General features: G+C 38.0%; 1 protein-coding gene across 3 annotated transcripts in view; it reads left to right on the top strand.

The window, feature by feature from the left end:
• Positions 1-6: 6 nt before the first annotated feature.
• MET (MET proto-oncogene, receptor tyrosine kinase) overlaps positions 7-24,934 on the top strand; it is a 134,283-nt gene continuing 109,355 nt past the window's right edge. For all 3 annotated transcript variants that reach the window (XM_027765926.1, XM_006162377.2, XM_006162376.2), the window contains exon 1: positions 7-209. The gene's annotated coding sequence lies outside the window, so the exon portion shown is untranslated. The remainder of the gene's footprint in view (positions 210-24,934) is intronic.

The raw sequence follows: 24,934 nt of genomic DNA, 5'->3' as shown, positions 1-24,934 counted from the left end.
CGTTCGGCTCTGTCCGGCCGCAGGTGACCCGGAGGCCCTCGCCGCCCGCAGCGCCCCGAGCGCTTTGTGAGCAGATGCGGAGCCGGGCGGAGGGCACGAGCCAGATGCCGGGCGACAGCTGACTTGAGGCGAGGAGGCAGGGAGGCGCGGAGCGCGCGGGTGGTCCCTGCCCGCTGACTTCTCCACCGCCGGCTCCTGGGCACCGCAAGGTAAAACTACAGCTCGCCCCTCACATCCCGCACCCCACCCGTCGCCCCTGCGCTTCTGCTTTCTTTGTTCCCCCAAGAAAGCTGACTGCTGTTCGCGAGGGCAAGACCAGCAAGGCGGCGGGAGTTTGGGGGGCTTCAGGAACAGACGGGATGCGGCCATGGAAAGAGGTGGAAACTAGAATCGGGCTTGTTGTTTTAGGGAATGGCTTCTGCCGGCCACCTGTATGACTCAAGAGGGAGAGGGGCGCTGGCAGTGGGTGATGTATGAGTGTTATGGCCACGCAAGTTTCAAGGCTGCGATCTGACTCAGTCCTTACAAAAGGGATCCGGTCACCCAGTCCCAGGGTGATGCAGCGGCAGGGTTTGAACCCAGTCACTTACTTGCTCCCAGCCCTGCGTCCTCTCTCTTGTGAGGAGTTCCTCACAAGGGGCAGGTGTTTCTGTGAGGGTCTGAATTCTTCATTTTTGGCAAACGCACAGGGCTTGTGATCCATCATTCTCAGTTCTACCTTATCTCTTTGCTAGAGCTTGGTGGAGAACATCCATCTTTTTAGGTGAAAATAGATTATAAGCAGAGGTCGGTCAGTCCAGCTAGTACTGGTGCTGACCCAATAATTAAAACACCATGGAAAGTACTTTCACAGACTATTGCCAATGCAGAATCTAAAGTACATTTTCCATTTAATACCTTTTATGTTTTAAAAGAGCCATTTGCTAATTTGGCAGTTGGAAAGGGTTCCAGGGGTTCACACATGAATAGTAGCCCAGTGTATTTTACCTCATCACAGTTTTATGTCCAAAGAAACCCTCTGGTAGAATGAAATATTGTCAATTCTCTTAGACAAAATAATCAAGATACCTTAATGGCCAAGTTAAGACGCTCGATGAATATTAGAGAATTGTAAAAACTGACGCTGGCGAGGATAAATTATCTGGACCCTCTCCTGAATTTTAAGAAGACTGTTCACATTTCGTAGCATTGCGTGGAGGTTTATTCTGTCGTTTCCATCAGCCAGACACATGCACATTACCATGCAAATGGATTCAGAAAAACATTATTTCTCTTTACTGCTAAATATTATAGCTGACTAATGAATTTTTTGTGCATGAAGATGATCTGAAAATGATGTACATCATGTTACTCTGTGTTACTCAGACATAAATTGTGTTTTTATGGTAACTGTGTAAGTGGTGCTTGGCTCATTTACAGGTATATAGTTTTTCTTTCTATCTCTAAGCTTACTGTGCTTTGTTTTGCACATTAAACTTCTAGAAAGGAACAGAAGTAAGATATTTTGGTTCCAATCATTGCAAGTTTGTGGTGTATTCAATGTTCATTCTTTTGAAACGACTGAATAACACAGGTTCAAAATTACATCATTCATAAAAAATGTTTGTAGCCCGAAAATTGTGTACTGTTGCCTATAAAGTCTACTGGTGTCTCAAAAAATTTTTGTTCTGTTTACAAACTTAACAGTGCATAAGTCTATTCTTTTAATTTAAATATATTTTGCTTTTAACATGGTGGAATTTGTGACACACAGGAGATGATCTGCCAATGACTGCTTTTTCAAAGATTGCTTTGTTCTTAATACATCCTAGTAGAGGTTTGCATTAAGAGTTCACTATATACTCTCAGAATTAGGGGATAAGGTTTATCTGAATGATAAAATGTACCACATTAACTACAGCCGGTGTCTATGAAAGATTTTTCACTACTTTAAAATTTATTATAGGAGAAAAATGACACTTTTCTAGACAGTCCTTTTAAAAAAATTCCTTTTAGGACTATATAAGCCTATGTCTCACATTAATCTTGACTTTTAAACAAATTTGTTTCAATGAGGGCTAGTCTAAAAAGTACATTTAAAAAAATCAATTTCCATTGCTGTAGGTAAAATAAATCGTTCATAGTAGAATTAGTCAAATTTTCCTTTTGCCAATCTATGTGTTAGTCTCAAATACACTTTTTTCAAATGTGGTTGTCTCAAAACAAAGTGAATACTGTGGGACATAGACTTTGTCTAAGTGGCTGCTCCAAAGTATAGAGTGAAGAACCCATGGCTAGACACAGGTCTTTATGTATTTGGATCACTTCTCATCTCTCTGCCCCTTCCTCCTCTTCCCTTCCCCTTGGCTTGACTAGAGCTGGTTTCCAGCCTGTCTGTGCCTGCATTTCTCCACTCCGGTTTCCTGGTTTCTTTTCTACTATCTTTAGGCTGAATGAGCCTCACTAGAGACATCTATGCTTTCTTTACTCTAGCCCATAGATTTCCCTTAGTCCATTGTGTTTGTTCTTAGGATGCCCACTTTGTTAACTGTGCCTCCTAAGGGCAAAATTATGGCAGAAACTCAAGTGCCAGACTTAGCTTCCCTTTCCTGGCCGGTGTATGTTGAAACAAGTGTGTTTGACATCAAGCCCTCGGGGCAGAGTTTCTTCATGAGCTTTGCTCGGTGCAAAATAGTCACCTCTCAGTAATAAATGATTGATACACTGACTAATGTCAATTTGGGATTACTTTAACGCTGTTCTTAACAGATACTGAGTTGCTGCCAGGCCTGCATTTGCCTCACCCCAAATAGCAGAGAACTGTACATTAGCATTGTATGTGCTGAGTCTTCACAGAACATTAAAAAAAAAGAGCAAAGGAAATCTCTGCCTTCGAAGGGGAGTTTACAATCTAGCTAAGCAGACAAATATCACACTTATGAAATAGAACCCAAAGTTTGTTTTAATGAGAGCTAGTCTAAGAAGTACATTTTAAAAATCAATTTCCTTCACTGTGGGTAAAGTAAATCATTCAAAGTAGCATTAGTCTAGTTTATAATTATTAAGGCGACATCGCAGAAGAAAGACAACTTTAGAAATCATCCTGTTTGCTATGAAATACTATGTTTTTTAAATAAGAGGTTGGAACTTAAAGACCTTAAAATTTTCAAGCTGCTTTGTCCTGTATCATCTTTCTGTCCCTACAACAACTTTACAAGATAAGCACAGCCAGTAGTGATACCTTAACATTCCCATGGCATACAGGAAGGCGAGTATGCAGTTGAGGCTAGCCTCATGCTGTCCCAGTGGCACCACACCACCTCTCCCCAGCCATCAGTGAAGGTTACCACTGAGGCATAGATTAATGATAAATGATGAATATTACATTTCCAGGCCTTGGAGTTTTTCTGACCTCCTCTTTCTCTAATTCTCTTTTTTGTAGTAAGACATACCAAGAAAAGGCTTCATTGGTATGTGTGGGGTATACTGCCTCTGTTATCAGATTAAGAGCTGTGAGTAATTTTGTAATCTATCCTTCTATCAGAAAGCTCATTCTCAGATATCTTTTCAGCTGTGTTTAACAGTTTAGTATATTCCCCTTGGGATTTGTCTCAATAAAAACATGCAGTAAAAATATGACTACTTTGTTTTTCAAGGAACAAAATGAAGAAAGTGTTTTTATAAGCTGTAAACCGTAATTGAGAGAAAAATCACACGTGTGGCATTTGTAGCAGGAGGTGTGAACACAGTGAAATAAAAAACAGTTAACTTTGCAGTCACATACCCAGGTATACATATCTCTTTCTGTGATTGTATAAATTTGTGTAAGTATGGTTATGCAGATTACTCCTATTGACTGTATTTCTGTAATAAATTGTAGTTATAGGGCCTACAGAAAGTATATAAGGATCTGTGGGGCCATATGTATTATGTAATGATAAATAGGATATAAAAATGTATTTCTCCTAATATAACAAAGATAGTAATTATGAAATGTGGTTAACGACACAAGTTTTTAGTGAAAGTGTGGCTCCCCTACTCCAAGAATGTGATTGGGGATTTCCTCATTCATTTAGGATAGTAGGATGAGTAACTACCAGGCATAGGTTAGACTGATGTTTCAGTGAAGAATAACAGACAAGGTCTCTTACCTCATGATGTCTGTTCTATCGAGGGAGCCAAGTGATAAAAAAATACACAAGTAAAATGTGTTGCACATCAGACAGTGAGTGATATAAGCTGCAAGAAGAATGGTGAAAGGGAATAGAGATTATCAAGGATAAAAGGGAGTAGGTATAGAGAGGTTAGAGAAGTCCTCACTTTGAAGGTGGCCTTTGAAATAGAACCTGAAGGAGATGAGGGAGTGAACCATGTAGATATTGGGAGTAGCCGTCAGTCAGTCCTGGATCATGAATCTCAGCTTCTATTTTACTTCTCAGGAGGACTCATATCATGTTTTGTGGGTTTTTTTTTTTTTTGCTTTTATTTTGTTTTGTTTTCTGAAATTGTACAGTACATAGCTTCCCCCAAATGTCTCTGGTGTTTTAGAAAGATGTTTACCAATGGGGTGACCAGCAGTAAGCATAATGGCTATGTCACTGAACTCCCATGTAGTCGACCATGGTTCAAGTCCTGGACCCGGTGGCTTAAACTCATGCCGGGCATGTGTGCATGCATGCCCAAGATCCTGAAAGGAGAATGGAGGAGAAGGCATTGTGGCATGGCCATCCCCCCACCCCCCTGGGAGGTGATTTCTCGCTTTCTGTCTCTCTGGTCTCTTTCTGTCTTTCTGGCGAGCTCATATGCCCTATAGCAAAAACCTCTCAAAAAAAATAAAAAAGAAAGATACCTGCCAAAGTTAGCTACAGTCTCAAAGATGAAGATATGGTGGCAGGTTTGGTAAGATATGATACTCTGCAAGGCAGTCCCACATAGGAAGGTTATTAGTTCAACCCAGAGACCTCCCTGAGAATGCTGGGACAAGCTCATCCATGATCCACTACTGGCTGAAGGCTAGACATGGATCACCACATCAGGACCTTGTTGAAGGTGTTGTGTCTCTCCCTCTTTGTCTCTCCTTCTCTCTGTCACTTATGAAAGGAAGGAAGGAAGAAAATTTTTTTTAAAAAAATTAAGATATAGAAGTGAGGCACACCTTGGTGTATGGAACATGGGAGAAAATCCACAGTCTTATCCTGCATTGGCCTGATCCCATCCCCACTCCCATCCTTGATCAGAAAGAGTGCTCCGTTTGGACAGCTTTCTTTCTTATTTTCCGTACTATGAGTTGTTTCGGTCAGATTTGTTGAGAGTGATACCCAGGGCCCTTGTCTCTGATCCCTTCTGTCCCTTCCAGATACGGCAGAGGAGGGACTGTAAATGCTGTTCAGCTTCTGTCTGCTGTGCACTTCTTTCTTCCTCTCTCCCCTTCCTTTTCCCTTCTAATATTAAGCTACTGCTTCAGATTTTCTTCTTTCCTCCTTTTCCTCGATCTATACTCTATCAAGACTTGCAAACCAGTAACTTACATGAGTAAAACTATTTCACTAGGGACTGCAGACTGCTTGGGAAAAGCCCCACCTGAGAGGGGGTAGTCACATCAGAGTTGGCTGAGGTCCAGTGAATGGCATGACCCCATGTGGTGGTATCATTTAAATTTTCAAGAGAAGCCAGGAATTTCCCAATTTTGAAATATTGGCTCAGTATCTTTAAACAATGTACAGCCTAGAGAGACCAAGAATAAGTCTGCAAGCCAGAGTTGGCTCCCAGTGGTCTCAGCTACACTCTGGGCCCTGCCTATGCTTGCCAAGTTGTCCCTGTGGCCCCTTCAGGTCCTGGGAATTGAGCAATATGCATGGTCAAAGAACCTCAGGACTACTTCTACAAAATATTCCATTTTCTAGAATTCTCACATTTTTCCCCCTTTGGAAAATTAACCGATCAATGTAAAAAAGAAAATAATATTTGATAATTCAGCACCTATTGGCTCATACTTACTTGTGTAAACTAAGCGCATCAAACCACATACTTTGCATCAAGCTATGTATATTTAAAAACTAAAGGAGAATCGACAATAGTCATTCCATTCTTAAACTGAGGCAGTTATTTTCTGAAACCTGAATCCATCATAATTTTATACATAAATTCTCTCATTCAGGATTAACTGCTCTCCCTTTGGAATATTGGCTTTTCTTTAAAAAAAAAAATCTGCCTGAACTTCACCCAGTTGTTATTCCCTTGCCATTGAAATTCAAAACGTACACTGCCTTGCTGGTTTCCAGTGCCCTTTAAAAGCAATCAGATCAGTGTTGCAATCTATTTTTCTAAAGGAATAAAACCTCACAGGTTGTGCACTAACTTGTTTTCTTTAATCCTGAAAACAGAGTGAAATGCCCAGGCTAGTGGCCTTCCGGAAGGCCATTGTGTTAGAAAGGAAGATTAGGCACTGTGTATTTCTTCCTACAATTTTAAATACAAATATAATAATATGTCATGAAACAGTGCACATATTAAGATCAGTGGCCTCTTCCTGTTTTGAAGTGATCTCGTGTTCCCCAATAGCTGGAAATCTTAAGCAGCACGGAGAATCATAGGTCCCAGTTTAAAGTTCTATGTAGAAAAGAGAAAAAATAATTACCTAGGAAATTAAAAAGTACTCCAGCTGTTTGATATGACCACGGAAAATTTCTCATCTTTACTATTTTACTGACAAAAATACCAAGAAGAACAATCAAAAGCGAAGACCCTTGAAATAATGTAGTCTTTGCAAGTCAGAGGCAGAGGTGGAGTAAATTTGTTTAGTAGAAGTAGATTGCCTCCTTTGGGGCCCAATCATGTGGGAATGGAAAACCCAGGCAAATTTGGAATCCGTAAGACAACTCTACTAGCTTTAGAAAAAACGTTTGGCTTTGCTTAGGCTCAGAGTATATTTAGACTAACATTTTTGCTCTTAAATTTTAAACCTAGGGGTCTTTTAAGGGAAATTTAATCCATGTGTTTTGATTCACTAAATCTTAAGTCATTACCCTTCCTTGTTTGTCCCTGCAAGCTCTTCAATGTCTAAAAAAATCTTTGAAATCATGTAAGGCCCATTTTGTTCTAGAAAAATGGAAAGTTGGTTTTTGCTTAGGGTCAGTAAACAGCATCTTCAAAAATTCACGTTTGGGAACCAGCAGTTAGCGTAATGGCTATGTCGCTGGACTCCCACATAGTCAACCGCGGTTCGTGTCCCGGACCCGGTGGCTTAAAACTCACGCCGGGCGCGTGTGCGTGCGTGCCCAAGATCCCGAGAGGAGAATGGAGGAGAAGGGATTGCGGCATGACCATCCCCCCCTGGGGGGTGATTTCTCGCTTTCTGTCTCTATGCCTCTCTCTGTCTGTCTGGCGAGCGCACGCGCCCTACAGTGAAAATCTCTCCAAAAAAAAAAAAAATTCATGTTTGGCCTAAAATCCTGCTGCCATGTCAGAATTAATGCTTGAATGAGTGCCATTGTATTTTATGATGCAATGTGAAAAATAAAAGCACCAATAGGATCTTGTTTACCAGTGTGATATAATTGTAATCCTTAATAATCCCAAGGAAATTATTTGGACACCTCTTTCTATTGTACATATAGTCTAAATATCATTTTATCCTTGCACATAGTAGGTACTCAGTAAATATTTTGTTGACTGTTCAATGAATGACTTTTTTTTTTTTTTTTGCCCAAAACCTTCTAGCTAGCGTCAGTCCTTCTAATCAATATTAGTATCCATCTGTCATCTCTTGAAATGGGCTCTATTCTGAGTCAATGACTTGGTTCAACAAATTTTTGAAATAAGCCTTCTAACTAAATATATGACATTTATTGAAATTCATTTTGTACCATGAAGCAACTGCCTTGCAAAGAGTGCTGAAAATAGGAAGGAATTTCTAGGCTAATTTGATTAAATATTCAGTTGTTACCATATGCTTTCTGAAAATTGATTTTTTTCCCCTTTTACTATTCCTGTCATCCTTCCTCCCACCTTGACATGCTTACTGATTGAAAGCTATTCACAGAAAAGGACACATTGCTTGTATCTATAAGCAAGAGCAACAAGTTCCAACAGGCTCAGAAAATGTAATGCTGTAATCATAAGCTGCTGTGGAGAGAGAAAGGGATATTCAGCAATAATACTAGTGTTGAGTTTTGCTCCAAATTACATGATTGACACATCTTTGAACTCTCTTGTGTGGAGCAAACACCTTCTTACTGTTGTTAGACTTCCTGTTTGTGAGTGTGCATTATCTGATAACTAGACTCTGGTTTGGACTAGGCACACGTGTGTAACTTTAAGCACAGTTGAAATGCATTGGAAACGGAAACTCCTCTCTAAAAGTAAGTATCATTTAGAAGAAGGTATAGTACTGAAACATAGATGCCGAGATCCTCCTTGATGCCATGTTCTAGATTTCTAACTGCTCTTCACATTCTACCCTCAGAAAACTTTTTCTGATCCAAAGTGTGTTGTTTTAGTGTGACCTATAAGGTTACAGAATTTGACCATTTCTCCTATCTTGTGCGGTTAAGGGGAGAAGGAAAATTTTATTATGATCTTCAAATGGGGATTCTCTTAGGTAAAACTGAATCTTTAGTGAATACATACATCATCATTAAAGCTTATTTTGACATTTCATTATAGATAGAACCATATAAGGAGTAATTTATTTATATAGTTGAGACATACCTGATTTTTATTTCAGTGGTTTACCAAACCATCTGTAATAATCATATATCACACATTCATGATTACATGATTTTAAAAATTCCGATGAAAAGAGCTCACAACTTGATAAACAAATGTCTCTGAATTTGTACATTGAAAAAATGCACTTCAGTTTAAGAACTTTTTAATGGTAATTCCCATGGCACTTGTATAGAATGTAGATAACGGGGCTCGATGATGTAACAGTGGCAAAATGCAAGGCTCTGTGAGACTGACCCACATGGGAAGATACCAGTTCAAATTTGAAGGCACATTTGAATATGCAGAGCACAGATGTGCCCATAATCTGGAGCTGGCTGAGGGAGGAGATGGAACACAGTGTCAAGAGCCTGTTGGAGGTGCTCTCTCTCTCTCTCTTCTCTCAAGATGAAAGAAATAAATAAACTCTTAAAAAATAAACCTGAAGGTTTTGATGAGGTGTGTTTGATCAGTGAGGCAAAGGGAGGGTTATGATGAAGGGTCATGAACTTGGATGCATTGAAAGTCATAAGAGCATGTCCCAGTAGGAATTAGGCTGCCTGATTCTAGGTAGGAAAGAGCCAGGTCAAAATAAGGACTAAAGGGAAGTACACGGGAAAAAGGTAGGGGACGTGGGTAAGAAAAGTACAAACGTCTTCCAACTTCTGTCACACGTGATTTGATTCTGGGAGAAGACACACTATCATCTGTCCAGTCCTACAATAAATTGGGCCTCTTTGTCTTACTTTCAGCTACCAGTAAGAACAGCAAGAATATAGAGCAGAAGCAGAAAGGGCTTTTATTCTGAATGTCACTGGCATGTCCTAAGCACTATTCTCACTCTAAATGAAATCTTATCTTCTCAGAGGACATCGTAACATTTAAAGAAAAATAAAGACAAATTTATACAGGTTTTCCATCATTTTCTTGACTAAAGTTTTCTAACTTAGCAGTTCATTATAATATATGTTACTATTGGGACCAAAAATTATGGCTGTAAAACTATATCTATAATAATTTTCCATTGGCATAGTATCTGCTTGGATGTCTATTAGCTTTTCTTAAGGATCTTATAAAGGCTATTTCTTTAGGATTTGACTATACAAAGTTTATGCTAGAGTGTGTGTAGGAATTACATTTACATTTTGACATTTGAAACATGAATTAGACATTGATCTGCAGATTTGAGAACAACTTCCATCAGGCCCATCTCCACTTCTTATCGTTTTGTTTCTCTGAGAATCTTAGGCGAGCAGCCATCATGGGACTCTGTCCTCACATTCAGGCAGAATACCTTTGACTTCAGTCAATGGCTAAACTGTCCATAATGGGCCTGTGGACTGACTGATATTTGGATAAGATAAAAACAGCAAACAAACAGAACTATGTAGGACCTAGGTGAACTTTTGGGCTTAAGATGGTACCTTAGCTGACTTTTTAAAAGTTTACTTATCCCTTCTATGAGCAAGAGAGACAGTGAGTTTCAAAAATAGCTATATATTAAATTCTATTGAATCTTATCCAAATAAAACAGCCAAAGAAGAGATGGTTGATAGAAAAAAGGCTTCCTCCTGATGGAAAGAAATAAACATTTTGGACTTGTTGATAATTCCCTTTCTGACTTGTTCAAATTAAGATATTTCTGACTTTTATTTCAGTCTCACTAGCATGTACTTGGTTTGTTCATTGAGATCTATATGTCAGGGCTCAGTGATTTTAGAAATTCTTCTGGTCATCAAAGAGCATACAAAAAAAAGAGAAGAAAAAGGAGGAGGAGGAGGAGAAGAAGAAGAAGAGTTCTTTAATTCACCAGAAAAGTGCAGATAAAACCCCAGACAGTTTCATTAATGACAACAAAAGGTGACAGACCTTGCATCTATGTCATAAGTTGATTAATTACTTTCCAAATGTTATTAAAGATTCTAAATGAATAACTAGACTGATATTTAAGATCAAGACTTCCTTACAATTAATAAATAGGTTTTAATTTTCAGAGTTAGATGATTATTATATCAGATTCATTTCTTTAACATCTTTAGACTATTGGCTTTATTGAAGAGAACAGAGTATCTGTTTCAGTGTTTTCTTTTCCCTGAAGTTACTACTTTTTGCAGATTTTACTAAAACTCATTTTAAAATAAAAATAATAAAGATCCATAGATATGATGAATTATATAAACATAGGGAATTTGCTACAGAGGTCATACTTATGTAACCAGTAATTTCCAGGACTGTCTGTTGACCGTGTAGACACTCAATGGGCATTGTGCGCTAGGATAAGTATTATCTCAAGTGAATTTTGTTCTGGTTTTGGTCATTTTCCATTTTAACTAATGTATGGGACATACCTCTCTTACAAGCAGATCTGTTTACTTGTCTCTGGTCCCATTTTTTCCCATACCCACTGCAGTGATTCTGAACTTTCACCATTGTCTCAAGCTCTTGAGTCCCTTTGGCTCCCCTTATCCTCAGTGTAAGATCTTCCCTTCTATTTAAGAGTAAATAAAAGCCCAGATGGTTTCCATCTCACCACCTTCTTCTGTCTCAAAGGATGATAATGGTCTTTTCAACCTATGATCTCAATCCCACTCTTCAAATCTTCCAGCATCTTGCACTATCTATTTTGCTTTCCCTTCCAACCCCTCCCATCTTTAAAAAATCTCACTCACTGTTTTTCAGCCAGCCCTTACTCAATTTGCTGCTTCTTTTAGAAAGAAATAAAACACATATGTCAGGCACTCTGATAGGATCTTAAATACATAGTTACCTTAAGTCATCATTGCTGTTTCTATTTTATCTTTTAAATAATCTTGAAAATAAATTTCTAGCTCATTTCTTCTATTTTCTTTATTCCCATTTGTGCCTTAACTCATTCAGTTCAAGCGGTCTCTTTTTCATCCCAAAGAAGAAGGTCTCACTCTGTTCATGAGCAACTTCTCCACTGTCACATCTGATGGACACTTATTCCTACCCCATTTGACGCCTCTTAGAGGTACTATACAGTTACCCCTCCCTTCTTGAGTGATCTCCTTTAACTTCTGAATTATCACCCAAACTTGATCTCTTACATCTCCAGATTTTCATTGCTTAGAGTTTTTCTCTTTGTGCTTTAGAATGTAACTTCAATGTCCTCTTGAGTCAATCTTGATAGATTATACATCTCCAGGAATTTGTCCAGCTCATCCAGGTTTTTTTGTTTGTTGGTGTACAGCCGCTCATAGTATCCTCTAACGATGTTTTGTATTTCTATTATGTCTGTTGTAATGTTGCCTGATTACAAATTTGATTTATCTGGTTCTTTTCTCTCTTCTTTCTTGTTTTTTTTTTTTGGAGAGGTTTTCGCTATAGGGTGTGTGCGCTTGCCAGACAGAGAGAGACAGAGAGACAGAAAGCTAGAAATCACCCCGCGGGGGGATGGCCACGCCGCAATCCTTTCTCCTTCGTTTTCCACTCAGGATCTTGGGCACGCACGCACATGCGCCAACGTGAGTTTTTAAGCCACTGGGTTCCAGACGCGAACTGTGGTCGACTACATAGGAATCCAGTGACATAGCCATCACGCCAACCACTGGTCCCTCTCTTCTTAATTAGTCTAGCTAATGGTATGTCTATCTTGTTTATCTTCTCAAAGAACCAGCTTTTGCTTTCATTCATTTTCTATTTCACTTATTCTGCTTGAATCTTTTTATTTTCTCCTTGAGTTTTTTAGACTTTTTTGTTGTTGTTTTTCCAATGCTGTGAGGCATGATGTTAGGTTGTCCTTTTGCCACCTTTCCATCTTTTTCCTGTGTGCACTAATTGTTATGAACTTCCCTCTTTTGACTGCTTTGGCCGTGTCCCATAAATTATAGAAATTTGTGTACTTATTATCATTTGTTTCCATGAATCTTTTGATTTCAGTCTTAATCTCTTCAATAGTCATGACATCATTCAGAAGTAGGTTATTTAGTTTCCATGTATTTGTGTATTTTCGAGGGTTTTTTCTGAGATTAATATCAAGTTTAATTCCATCATGGTCAGAGAAGATGCTGGATTTAGTGTCTATGCCTTTGAATGTATAAAGGCTAGTTTTGTACCCTATCATGTGGTCAGTCTTCAAGAAAGTACCATGTGGGGCTGAGAGAAATGTATATTTTGTGGTTTGTGGGTGGAAAGTTCTATGATGTCTAGCAAGTCCATCTGATTTATGGTATCATTTAGTTCCTGAATCTCTTTGCTTATTTTTTGTCTCATTGACCTGTCTAAAAGAGATAATGGGGTGTTGAGATCTCCAACAATTATTGTGTTACAATCTATCTCTCCTTTTAGATCTTGCAGTCTTTTTTTTACAAATTTGGGTGCTCCTGAGTTTGGTGCATAGATATTTATAAGCATTATATCTTCTTGGTGAATTAGGCCTTTTACTACTATATAATGCCCTTCTTTGTCTCTTCTTACAGTTTTTGTCTTAAAGTCTATTTTGTCTGAAATCAGTATAGCAACTCCTTCTCTTTTCTGGTTACCATTTGCATGGAATACCTTTTTTCCAGCTCTTCACTTGTAGTCTGTGTATGTTTTTATCCATGAGATAGGTTTCTTGTAGGCAGCAGATGGAGAGTTTCTGATTTTAATCCAGTCAGCCAGTCTATGTCTCTTGATTAGAGAATTTAATCTGTTAACCTTCAATGTTATTATCAATATTTCCAGACTTGTCCCTACCATTAAGCGGGACATTCTTGGTTTGTTTTTTGTTCTCTTATTGCTGTCTATCTTTCTTTAGTTTCCTTGGTATAGTACTCCTTTCAGAATTCCTTGAAGAGCTGGTCTATAGTTGGTAATTTCTATCAGGTTTTGTTTATCTGAAAATGTTTTTATCTTCTTTTCTCATATGAATGATAATCTTGCTAGGTAAAGTATTCTTGGTTGAAATTGTTTTTTATTTAACATTTTGAATATCTTTCCTCATTCTTTCCTTGCTTGAATTGTATCCAATGAGAGATCCAGTGTTAGACTGATGGGATAGCCTTTGTAGGTGATTTGATGTTTCTCTATTGCCAATCTTAGTATCTTGTCTTTGTCTGTTATTTTGGTCAATCTAGCTATAATGTGCTGTGGAGAGGATCTTCTTGGATTGATTCTACTTAGGATTCTTTGTATTTCTTGGTCTGGCTCATTAGAGTCTTTCTAATCTAGTCTTTTCTTTCTGACTACACTGCCAGAATATTTGTTCAACATTATTCTTTCATGTATTAATTCAGTGTGTTATCCATTCATTCAACAGATGCTTACTAAATGTCATGTAATGGACTGTGCTAGGAGCTATAAATGGAGCTCAGAGTCTAGTGGGAGGTACAAATAAGTCCATTACAGCATGAGAAAGGCTAAATTAGGGGAAGACAGCTTTGATGTCTGAATACATGGGAGAGTTCTAAGATGCCCAAGAACGGCATTAGAGAAGAATTCCTAGAAGAGGTGTTACCCAAGGTGAAACTTAAAAAGAAAGTAAGGCTTTGTTCAAGTGAAGATGAGTACAAGAATATTTCATAATAAAGGATCACATAAGTGGGAGAGTATATAACTTGCTTCAAGAAATTGAAAAGGGCCGGATGGCTAGAGCCTTGATTCGTAGTGGGGTGATGGCAAGAAACAAAACAGGAAAGTTAGGCAGAAGCTGTGTCATGCATTTTCTTTTAAGGTCTACTAAGGAGTTGACCTATTTTTTTTTTTTTTTTCAGCAGAGAGGCCATAGTCAGTTTTTCAGTTTAGAAAGGTATCTCTGGTGCATGGGAAACAGATGATCAGGACAGTAATGGAAAGGAAATACCCACTAGGAAGCTGTTGCATTAATCCAAGCAAGCTGTGATACTGCCCCAGAACTGTGTGTTAGTGGCACCGCCAGCTCAGGCCACACTGCCTCTATGCTAATTATAGTTTCCTGGATGTGTCTGTTCTGTGCCTCCACTGTGCCTGAACAACTCTAACTTGAGCTCAGCAAAGTAGTATCCTTGCCCTCCTTTCCTTCTGCATAGTTAATTCTTCCTTCTGTGCTCCTCCAATGACATTCCCTACAGCACAGCCTGGAGTGTGGTGGGTGGGAGGTAGGGACTTCCAGTCAACTGGCAATACTTAGATGGGTGAAGAAGTTATTGTTTCAAATAATACATCCTTGCCTTCTGTCTGTTTCTCCCTCTTCTTAAACATACATATCCCCTACACACACACACACACACACACACACACACACACTCGTACACACTTATACACAACTGTACTGAATTGTTTTTCCTTGAATAGATCAGTTATATAAATGCAACCCTGAGTAGTTGTTTTTAAGTTGTACTAACCTTTTGGTTTATTGATTTTTCAAAGATTCAGAATGTTGACTGAGTTTTAGAAATTAGATTCTGTACTTATTTTTCTCTACTATCCTACTTTTACAAATATTGGTTTGCTTGGCATTATCTATTTATTTAAAAGCATTTAAGATTTGTGTAGAAAGTTTTGTTCACTTCTTTATTTCTAATAACATATTGATCTCAGTGTAGTGCTATTTATATGCTTTTAATTTTTCTTCCAACACAGAATTGCATTATGTTCACCTAATGAATTAGCATCTATTATTTCTTCTGTTTATAGTATTCTCATGATTTCTAACAGTTCTTTTCTACTTTGCCTGAAAAAGAAAATGCCATATGCTGACAAAATCCACCTTGAGAAAGAGATCCTAGTTCATTCCAGTGTCAGAGTCTATTTGCTAACATTTGCTCCCAAGAAAAGTTCTTAGATATGAGCAAAATAAAATTCAGAACTAAATGAAAATGGTGTCAAAAGGGAACATCTACCTCACTTAACCACTCCATATTTCAAGCCAGAACCTGGCTTTGGCACCCTCATTCCTCTCCCATATATCTGATTCCCTGGATATTTTTCTTGCTTTTTAAAGAAGTTTACCTTATTCATGTTTTCCATGAATGAGAGATAAAGAGACAGAGAGACAGCACCCGAAACAAGGTATTGATGCCACGATCCAACCCAGCTTCAACCAGCCCCAGATCATGGGCATGTGTCTGCCCAGCATATTCAGAGAGGTCGCCAGACATGAATCCAGAACCTTCCCAGATGGGTCAGCCTCATAGAGCATCATGTTTTACCACTGTCCTACCATTTGGCCTCCTCAGGTCTCTTTCTTTATATGACAGCCATCGTGACAAGAATGGGGTCCATTTACTGACCACATTCCTCTGCAGCCATTCGATTTTTGCTTTGGGTAGCACCAGAGGAAATGAATAAGTTATATAAACTCAGTTCTTAGCACAGTTCCCTCCCATTTGGAATTATAATGTGCCTATGCTGAGGGCATTTTCAAACACTGAGGGAGAGAATGTCTGATTCATTAGTGAGCAATGCATGAGTCTCCTCCCCAACTTGTCTCCCTTCAGTGCTTTACATTCTGACTGTTCAGTCAGGCTTATCGTATCCAACCCATTTTTTCAATGCAACTGGAAAAGGTTGCTAGGCTTATTTTATTTTAGCTTACATACTTAGAAAGATGTTTCTCAGAATGTGATTTGTGGATTTATGCTATTCAGTGTTCCTGGATTCATTGAACAAAATCTGGTGGCAATTCTATAAAATCTGTTATAAAAGTTTACCCATCCATTAGGCTGAAAAATATGAAAAAGCTACTTTTATAGGATTTCAAGCGTTTTAGCACTTTCTTAACATTGGGGAAGTTCAACCTTCATAATTTCAAATCAACGGAACAGTCTTGTCTGACTTACTGGTTGTTAATGGGGCAAGGACCTGTCTATCAGTTGTGGTTCTGACAGCTGAATGTATTTTCTGAACAGTATTTTTTATGATATTCACAATGCTAAAAACAAATGTCCATTTCTTTTTCTTTCCCAGAAGTTGAATATTTTCAACCATGCTTAAGAAGACAAAGATGTTGCTAACAGGTTATGAATTTATGAAGAATAATCTTGAGAGTATAATGGCATTCTATTCGTTTTCTTCTTATCCTTGCCATATCAGAGTTGGACAATGACCTCAGTCATAAAAGTAGAAAATGCACAGTTCGCTTTTTCTTATGCTGAAATTCAGTCATTTTCCACTTTTAAAATGATCATTGGAGGAAGGGATACAATATTGGATAAGAATCTCTATAAAAACACTGTTTATCTCTCAAAGAAATATTTGTGTAATAATCAAGAAACAGTGTTTAGATCAGCCCCTAGAAACATAAACACATGCTAATTGTTCTTATGCCAAATTCATTATAAATTTTTTATAATAGACTACATGTGTACTTGAGAGAGAGATAGAGAGAGGGCAACACGCACCCTCCACTGGGCTCAGTCATTCCATGATCCCCTTCCTCCAGCATACTACATTCCTGGTTACATGTATCCAGCATGTTTTTCAGGCCAGGCAGTCTGGAGACTTGAACCACAGTCAGCCTGTGGCTTCCAGCTCCACAGTTCTATATGATACAGGCTGCAACAAAGAAGCTGAGCCTCTCATGCAAAATTTAACTTGCTTTCTCCTGTAGTCACCTATATTTCAAGGTTTTAATAATTAATTTATTATAAATAAAGTAGGAAGATCTAGGAATACTCTTTCTATTTCAGAAATTTCATGTCAGTGACAGGTTGCCACATAGCAGTACAACATTTAGTTTAAAGAAAGTTACTCCTTTTTGCCTTATATGAAATTTAAAACTGGCCATCAGAAACTGGTCACCCTGCAAATCCCTTTTAAAACATCATGATTTAGGTGCATAGCAGCAATACCCCCCAAAAAAATTATATACAATTTCACAATTTAGATGTGCTAGAGAAATTTAAAAACTATTCTACCCCAACAGATAAATAGGTTTAGCCCAAATCTGTTTAATCTGAATTGGTTAAATAAATAAATAAATAAATAAAAGAAAAATGTAATTGATCCCTTATTTTTCTCCATTTGCTTCCAACTAGTATTGTTACATAAAATACATTCATGGGGCATTATATGCTAAAAAAAGTATTTATTATTTATTTGAAATCCACATTTAATGGTCATCCTATATCTTTACTTCCTAAATGTCAGTGGGGATATGGCTAACTCCTTGTTCTAAAAGTAGAGTAATGGTTTCTATTTGTTTTCTTCCTCAGTTTGAGAGGTCCTTGCTGTGGCCTTTGTCTGGGAGGACAACTTAAGAAGGACTATAAGAACTTGAAATGAGTTTAAGGAAAACCACAAGATGACCAAGGGGTGGGAAAATAAGCAATAACACTGTTTAAACAATAGATAAGAGTACTAAAGTGATGAAATAGTCACCAGGTATTTGGAGTGGTCTCACCCAGGGACTGTGCCAACTTCCTCATTGTTGGTGAGGGCAAGTAAAAACTGACTCAGACACAATTTAGGACAATAAGTATGGTAGCTACATTTATTGAATAGTGATGTGTGCTACATAATTGAATACTGGAATCCTCATCATTTCTCTCACATGGCCAACACACACGATGTCCACCATTATACCCATGTTGTGGGTGAAACACACGGAGTCAGAAAGTTTGTGAATGGTGAAACTCAGATTCGCATCATGCTTTTAGTACTGTCTAGCACACTCTCCATTGCACCTCACCCTTTCTGAAGGGATTTTGTAAGCTATTGGGAGAATGTTATGAAATGTACTGTCAAGCAAGCTAACTGTAAACATTAAAAATAACACAAGTGTTTTTAGATAATTTAAATGTGGCCATACAAAAGACCAGTTAGGAGGCCAGCAAGTGGCATAGGCATTAGACTCCCATCTGGTCAACTACAGTTTGAGTCCCTGACTCAGCAGCTTGAAACATACTAGGAACGTGTGCATGTGTGCCAAAAATCCGAGAGGAGACTGGAGGAGAGGGGATTGAAGCATGGCCCTCCTTCCTGGGGTGGTGGTGGGGAGGGTTCTTACTTTCCTTCTCACTATCTTTCTCTATCTATCTGTTGTTTGCACACTCCCTGTACCAAAAGTCTCAAAAATAATTATAATAATAATAATTAGAGACCAGCAGATGGCTAAATGGTTATGTCACTGGACTCCCATGTAATCAACTGTGGTTCAAGTCATGGAATCAGCATCTTAAAACTCATGCTGGGTGCGTGGCGTGTGCACACGTGCCCAAAATCCTGAGAGGAGTATGGAGGAGAAGGGATTACAGCTTGACCATCCCCCTTGGAAGGTGATATCTTACTTTCTGTCTATCTGGCGAGCACACACGCCCTATAGCACAAAATATCTTAAAAAATAATTAAATAAAAAAAAAAACAAATAAAAACACAAGAGCAACTAGATAGACTGAAAAATTCTAAAAATTTCATGTCTTTTTTACTTACAATTGAAAATCACTATAAAAGGTTATCTGACAGTATTATAATGAATTTTGACATAGCGCATGGCTTTATCTTTCTAAAGTCACTTCAGGCTCTTGATCATAACTTTAAGTGTTAAATGTTTAGGCATAAGAAACAATACGTGTAAAATTTGCATTGTCAACAGCTCAGTGGATCTATCTTTCTAAAGTCACTTCAGGCTCTTGATCATAACTTTAAGTGTTAAATGTTTAGGCATAAGAAACAAAATACGAGTAAAATTTGCATTGTCAACAGCCCAGTGGATCCATTAACTTTGTAATTTAGGTTACACATTTAGATTTTAGAGTTTATTCTACTGTCTTCAAATCATGGACTATCCACTCTTAGAGGGCAGAAAATCGTAGTATCTAAGCAAGTGATGGCTTACAATAGCTACTTATAAATATTTGATTATTATTGTAAAATGCAATATGATTCTTCATAAGCTGTGAGTGTAAATACAATATTTTATTGTCTTTGGGCATCTCCTAATGGAAACCTTTTTTCTTAATTTTAGTTTTATGATTCTACTTTTAAAGTTAATGTATATAATATAAATGCAGAGAGGGCTAAGAATTTTTCTTAGAATTTCACTCTGGCAAGTCTTCCTAGAGATCTAGCTATGACTGTTTTTATGGCTGCAATTTCCTTAATATGGGACCTCAGCCATTTTCCATTATCATAAATCCCTTTTATACACTTAAAAGCAATATTGAAATATTTTCAGTTTTTATATCTTGCCTCTTTACTTAGATACGTTATTTTTATCTTGATATTATGTAAATACTGTAGACGATTTTGAAATTATATAGCAGGAAAAATTCATACCACCTTGGAAATCTTAACTAATAGATATGTTTCCAAATGCAAAGTGAAATATTTAAAGTGGTTATTAGGATAAATAAAGAAACTATCTTTGTCCCAATTCCTTGAATATTTACTTGCTTTTTATTATCTTTTTTTTTTTTTTGAGAGGTTTTCACTATAGGGCGCGTGCGCTCGCCAGACAGACAGAGAGAGACATAGAGACAGAAAGCGAGAAATCACCCCCCAGGTGGGATGGTCACGCCACAATCCCTTCTCCTCCATTCTCCTCTCGGGATCTTGGACACGCACACACACGTGCCCAGCATGAGTTTTAAGCCACCGGGTCTGGGACGCGAACCATGATCGACTACGTGGGAGTCCAGAGACATAGCCATTACACTAACTGCTGGTTCCCTTGCTTTTATTATCTTGACTGTGTTTGAATACATAGATTTGCAATGTTTCCTACTGAACATTGTTCACTGAGGACTTTTTCAGGAGCTAGGAACAAAAGAATCGTTATGAAACTGTTAATGAAAAAAAAAAAAGAAGGAAAGAAGAAATTGTACTGCCTCTATTAGCTTAAGACATGGCTGGGTACAGACACTCCATTAATAACATCAGGAACCCATCTCTGTGTCTGGGTTCTGCTGCCCCTTGGATCAGTTTCACACTCAGACAGGCTTTCTCCACAGAGTGGCAAAGATGATCATCAAATACTCCGAAACAGCAACATCTGTCTTGTGATCTCTGACAAGGAAAGATTCTTTCCCAGCATTCATGTTAAATTTCAAGAAAGATTCTGATTGGCCTTGCTTTGGTCATATGCTCACCCCTAAACAAGCACCATGTCAAAAGAATAGAGTTCATTGAAAGGTCAACCTGGTTTTGTACCCTCACCCTGGGGTAAGAGAGTTGGGTTGTGTTTGACAGCCCCAGCAGAGATGGGAGGGAGAGTTTTCAAAAGAGACAGTAGAAGCTAGGCAGATGAATACAAGTGTTTTACTAAAATATTGTGCCTTTTGGGTAAAAATATTTTCCAGGAAATGCAAATAATTAAAAACAGTTTAAAAAGCATCAATATACCTTTTTAAAATCATTAAAAATACACTGAGACAACCTGGGTTACCTGCTTAGTATAGTTTATATAAAACTTTATTCTCTTAAAACCTCAGTTGTGTTGTCTGCAAACAAAGAAATAATGCCTATATAAGAAAATCATGACTAAAAGAGATGCTGCAACTGAGTATATCTTGTAAATTATAAAGTGCTGTCTACATAATTATAAATTATGATTTGCAAGAAAATCAATCCTTAAAGTAAGCAAAATTATCCACATCAAAGTAAAAAAGTCTCTCTCTCAAAATATTTATTCCATCAAACTGTTGGGTTTTTCTCCTGAGGAATCAGTATTTGAATACAACATTTATTGCTTTATGACATGTTTTTATTGATGATGTTAGAGGATGGTATTAACATTGATAGACATAGATAACTACTAATAAATACTTAAAGAATTAAATGTATTGCTAGTTGCTGGGGAGTAAAAAGACCAACGTAAACTAGTTTAAGGTAAAAATCCAGAGGCAAATATATGGCAGAGTTGAGTAGCTGTTTTTAAAGTTAGGCCTAGCAGACATCTATAGCTAACAGATCCTTCCTCTTGAGACATTCCTAAATGTCATTCATTTCATGGCCAGGGTGCCTTGAGATGATCACTTCCAAGAACTGTTTTTCCAGTGAGATTATTTTAACTATCAACTGAAAAGAAATAAGTGTTTTATGGGTGATTCAGTTTCACCTGATATGTGCACAACATTTTCAGAGAATGAATTAGTCAGTCTATCTGAATCATCTTTACATATTCCTTTCAGTAAGGAGCTCAAAGCTGTTTAAATGGCTAGCACTATATCAGGAAAAAAAAAAGTAGCACAGAAACAGTACAAAGACATTCTACGTTGAAAGTGTAATCTGTGCACATCATAAGAATAAATATATCAAGTCAAAAATATATGAGATGTGGAAGTATTTCTGGAGTATAAATTTTAAACTTACTCAGACAGCCAGATCTGGCAGGTTATATAAATGAGAAGTGAAAGCAATTTATGCCAAGTGAATGGCATTGGAATAAAATGTAATTGCAGCAAAACAATCACTGAGTTGAAAATTATTAGAGTTCAAAAATACTTTGGAGTTCAGTAGTTCATCTAGGAAGCTGGTAAATATCAATTAATTATTATTCTAAAGGAGAAAAAAAAATCCTGATTTTCAGTGTTTGCCAATTTCTATGGTGTAAGTACACCCACTGTAGCTGATTTCAGGCTAGCAGGAAGAGGTCACTGAAACATAATGCACTCAGTAGGCTGTCATAAGCCAGTATCAGAGGGCTCCTGCATACAACTGACTCAACACTAATTTTACACACAGGTAAAGGCTTGTGTCCAAAAGAGTTCAGTGATTTATTTTGGGTCATACAACTAGTTAGTTGTACTGTTAACAAATAAAACTAGGTTCTTCTAAATGCTTTGCCTCAGGATTGTGAATGTATTGTGACTGATTGATTGGTTGCCCAACTCATCTAGCCTAGTTAAGTTCTCCTTTAAAGGTCTAAGTTGGCCTTCCCTCACTGAGTTTAAACCATGGCGTGTCCCCCGCCCACCACCACCATTCTGAGAGCGCTCTAAAACTTGGAAAATGTTTCATTTATCTTCCTATCATAAGTGTTCTGCACAGTATTTGGCACAGAATAGACATTCATAGGTTGTTGAAGGCATGAACAAACCATATAGTAGAGAAAATTGTTGGTATACTGTGTCCTAGGTATTGTTCTTAGTGGTGTATGTATATTAACTCATCAAATCCTCAGTTATTCTCAGAAGTGAGGTAGGTACTATAATCACTCCCACATTTTAGGTGAGAAAAAGAGGCTCAGACTTATATGCCCAGTATCAAAAGTGAATGGGTGGATCCAAGTTTTGAACTCTTGCTCCAGAGATTGTGCACTTGACCACCAGTTGTTACTCTGTTAAGTGGCAGTGTCATTAGAGAGCACAGGAGCAGTCCTCAGCAATAGCTCTGTTTTTTTTTTTTTTTTTTTTTTTTTTTTTGAGAGGTTTTTTGCTATAGGGCACATGCACTCTCCAGACAGACAAAGACAAAGAGACAGAAAGTAAGAAATCACCCCCTGGGGGGATGGCCACACCACAATTCCTACTCCTCCATTCTCCTCTCGGGATCTTGGGCATGCATGCACACACGCCTGGCGTGAGTTTAAGCCACCGGGTCCAAGACTTGAACCATGGTCGACTACATGGGAGTACAGCGACATAGCCATTATGCCAACCTGCTGGTCCCAGCAATAGCTCTAAAAGATCTCCTTCATTGCCTTAGAAAGGATGCAGAATTTTTCTCCCAGAGAAGATCTAGTCTGACCAACACATACCTTTGCTAATGGAGAAGGGCCATAATTAACTGAAATGACAAGGAAATAGGGTGTTTTAGGTAATTAAATTTTCTCATCTGAAGTAACAGAAACTCATATTTTAACTAAAAAGTCTACTGTTGGCAAAGGGCACTATTCCCAATTTCATTTCTTTAACTAAGAAAAAATTGTAACCTTTCTGGGGCCAGCTCCATGACCTAGCAGTTAAGGCAGCTGGATCCCACATGGTTGACCCTGCAGTTCAAGTCCAGACCTAGAATCTTGAGAAACACACCAGGCACAGGTGCACGCATGCTCAAAATCACAACGTGGAGAGATGAAGGAGACGGGACTGCAGTGTAACCATTCCCCATAGGAGGGTACTTTCATTTCTCCCACTCTCTCTGCACATGTCCTCTCTTGGGGAAAAAAAAAAATAGAAAATAACACTTTCTTTGACTTCATAATCTGAAAAGACTCACTCTTACTCTCAGGACATAAGTTGTAAGAAACTGGGACCAGCAGTTGGCGTAATGGCTATGTCGCTGAACTCCCATGTAGTCGACTGTGGTTCGAGTCCCAGACCCAGTGGCTTAAAAGCACGCCAGGCATGTGTGCATGTGTGCCCAAGATCCCGAGCAGAGAATGGAGGAGAATGGATTGCAGCGTGCCCATCCTCCCTGGGGAGTGATTTCTCACTTTCTGTCTCTGTCTTTCTGGCGAGTGCATGCGTACTATAGCAAAAACGTCTAAATAAAAAAGGAGTAGGAAACTGAGTTACTCACTTCAGCTTGTGTTCCACCAGGATTTTTTCTTAAAAAAAAAAAAAAATCTTTTTCTGCTGGTTTTCTTAGGATTTTGCCATCTCATCAAGTGAGACAGTAAAAAGGCCATTTCTACATTTGCACATTTTCTTAGATTCTAGTTTATTTAGGTATAGTAGAAGGAGTGACTTATATTCCAACCTTAAGCTATGACCCTTAGTTTTAAAACCCAATTTTCTGATTTTAGAAAATAAGATCATTTTGAGGCTCCTTCAAAAGGTCTAGAAGAAAAAACGCTCACCTTCTACACTGCATTAATGGACATCAACTAATATATAAATAATATATATTAATAATATATAAATAAATTGCAGTGGTTTTTTTTTTTACCACTTTTGGCTTAAATAGCTCATTGATGTCCTTTCCTTATTATTTTTAGAAAAAAATATAGTAATAAATTATTTATTAGGCTTCCCAACTCTAGAAAATACACTGATACCATATTGAAAAATGAAATTCTTCACATAATTTGCTCTAGAAGGCTTGGATAGATATTTGCAGTTTGTTTGCAGTTTGTATTTGTCTTCTAACAGGACATGTTCCTAATCTTCCTCATCTTCCAATTCTTGTTGTTTCCTCTACTAGCGCCAAAAAATTGTCTAGTGCATTTCAGAATGAGAGCTATGTATAAAAATAACTACAACTCCCTACACACACACACTCACACACACATACACTCACACACAGACACACACACAAACAGAGAGTAATGGTCCAACTGGCCTTCAGAGATTTAATACTTTAATCAAACATGTGGAGATATTGGACCTTGTGGCTCAGAGGATGATGAGTTTCCTGAGGGGACCACTCAAGAGAGGGCAAGAGCCTG

This window comes from Tupaia chinensis, unplaced genomic scaffold (genome assembly GCF_000334495.1).
Source record: "Tupaia chinensis unplaced genomic scaffold, TupChi_1.0 Scaffold139935_1, whole genome shotgun sequence".
NCBI lineage: Eukaryota > Metazoa > Chordata > Mammalia > Scandentia > Tupaiidae > Tupaia > Tupaia belangeri.
This window is presented reverse-complemented; position numbering and strand designations above follow the sequence as displayed.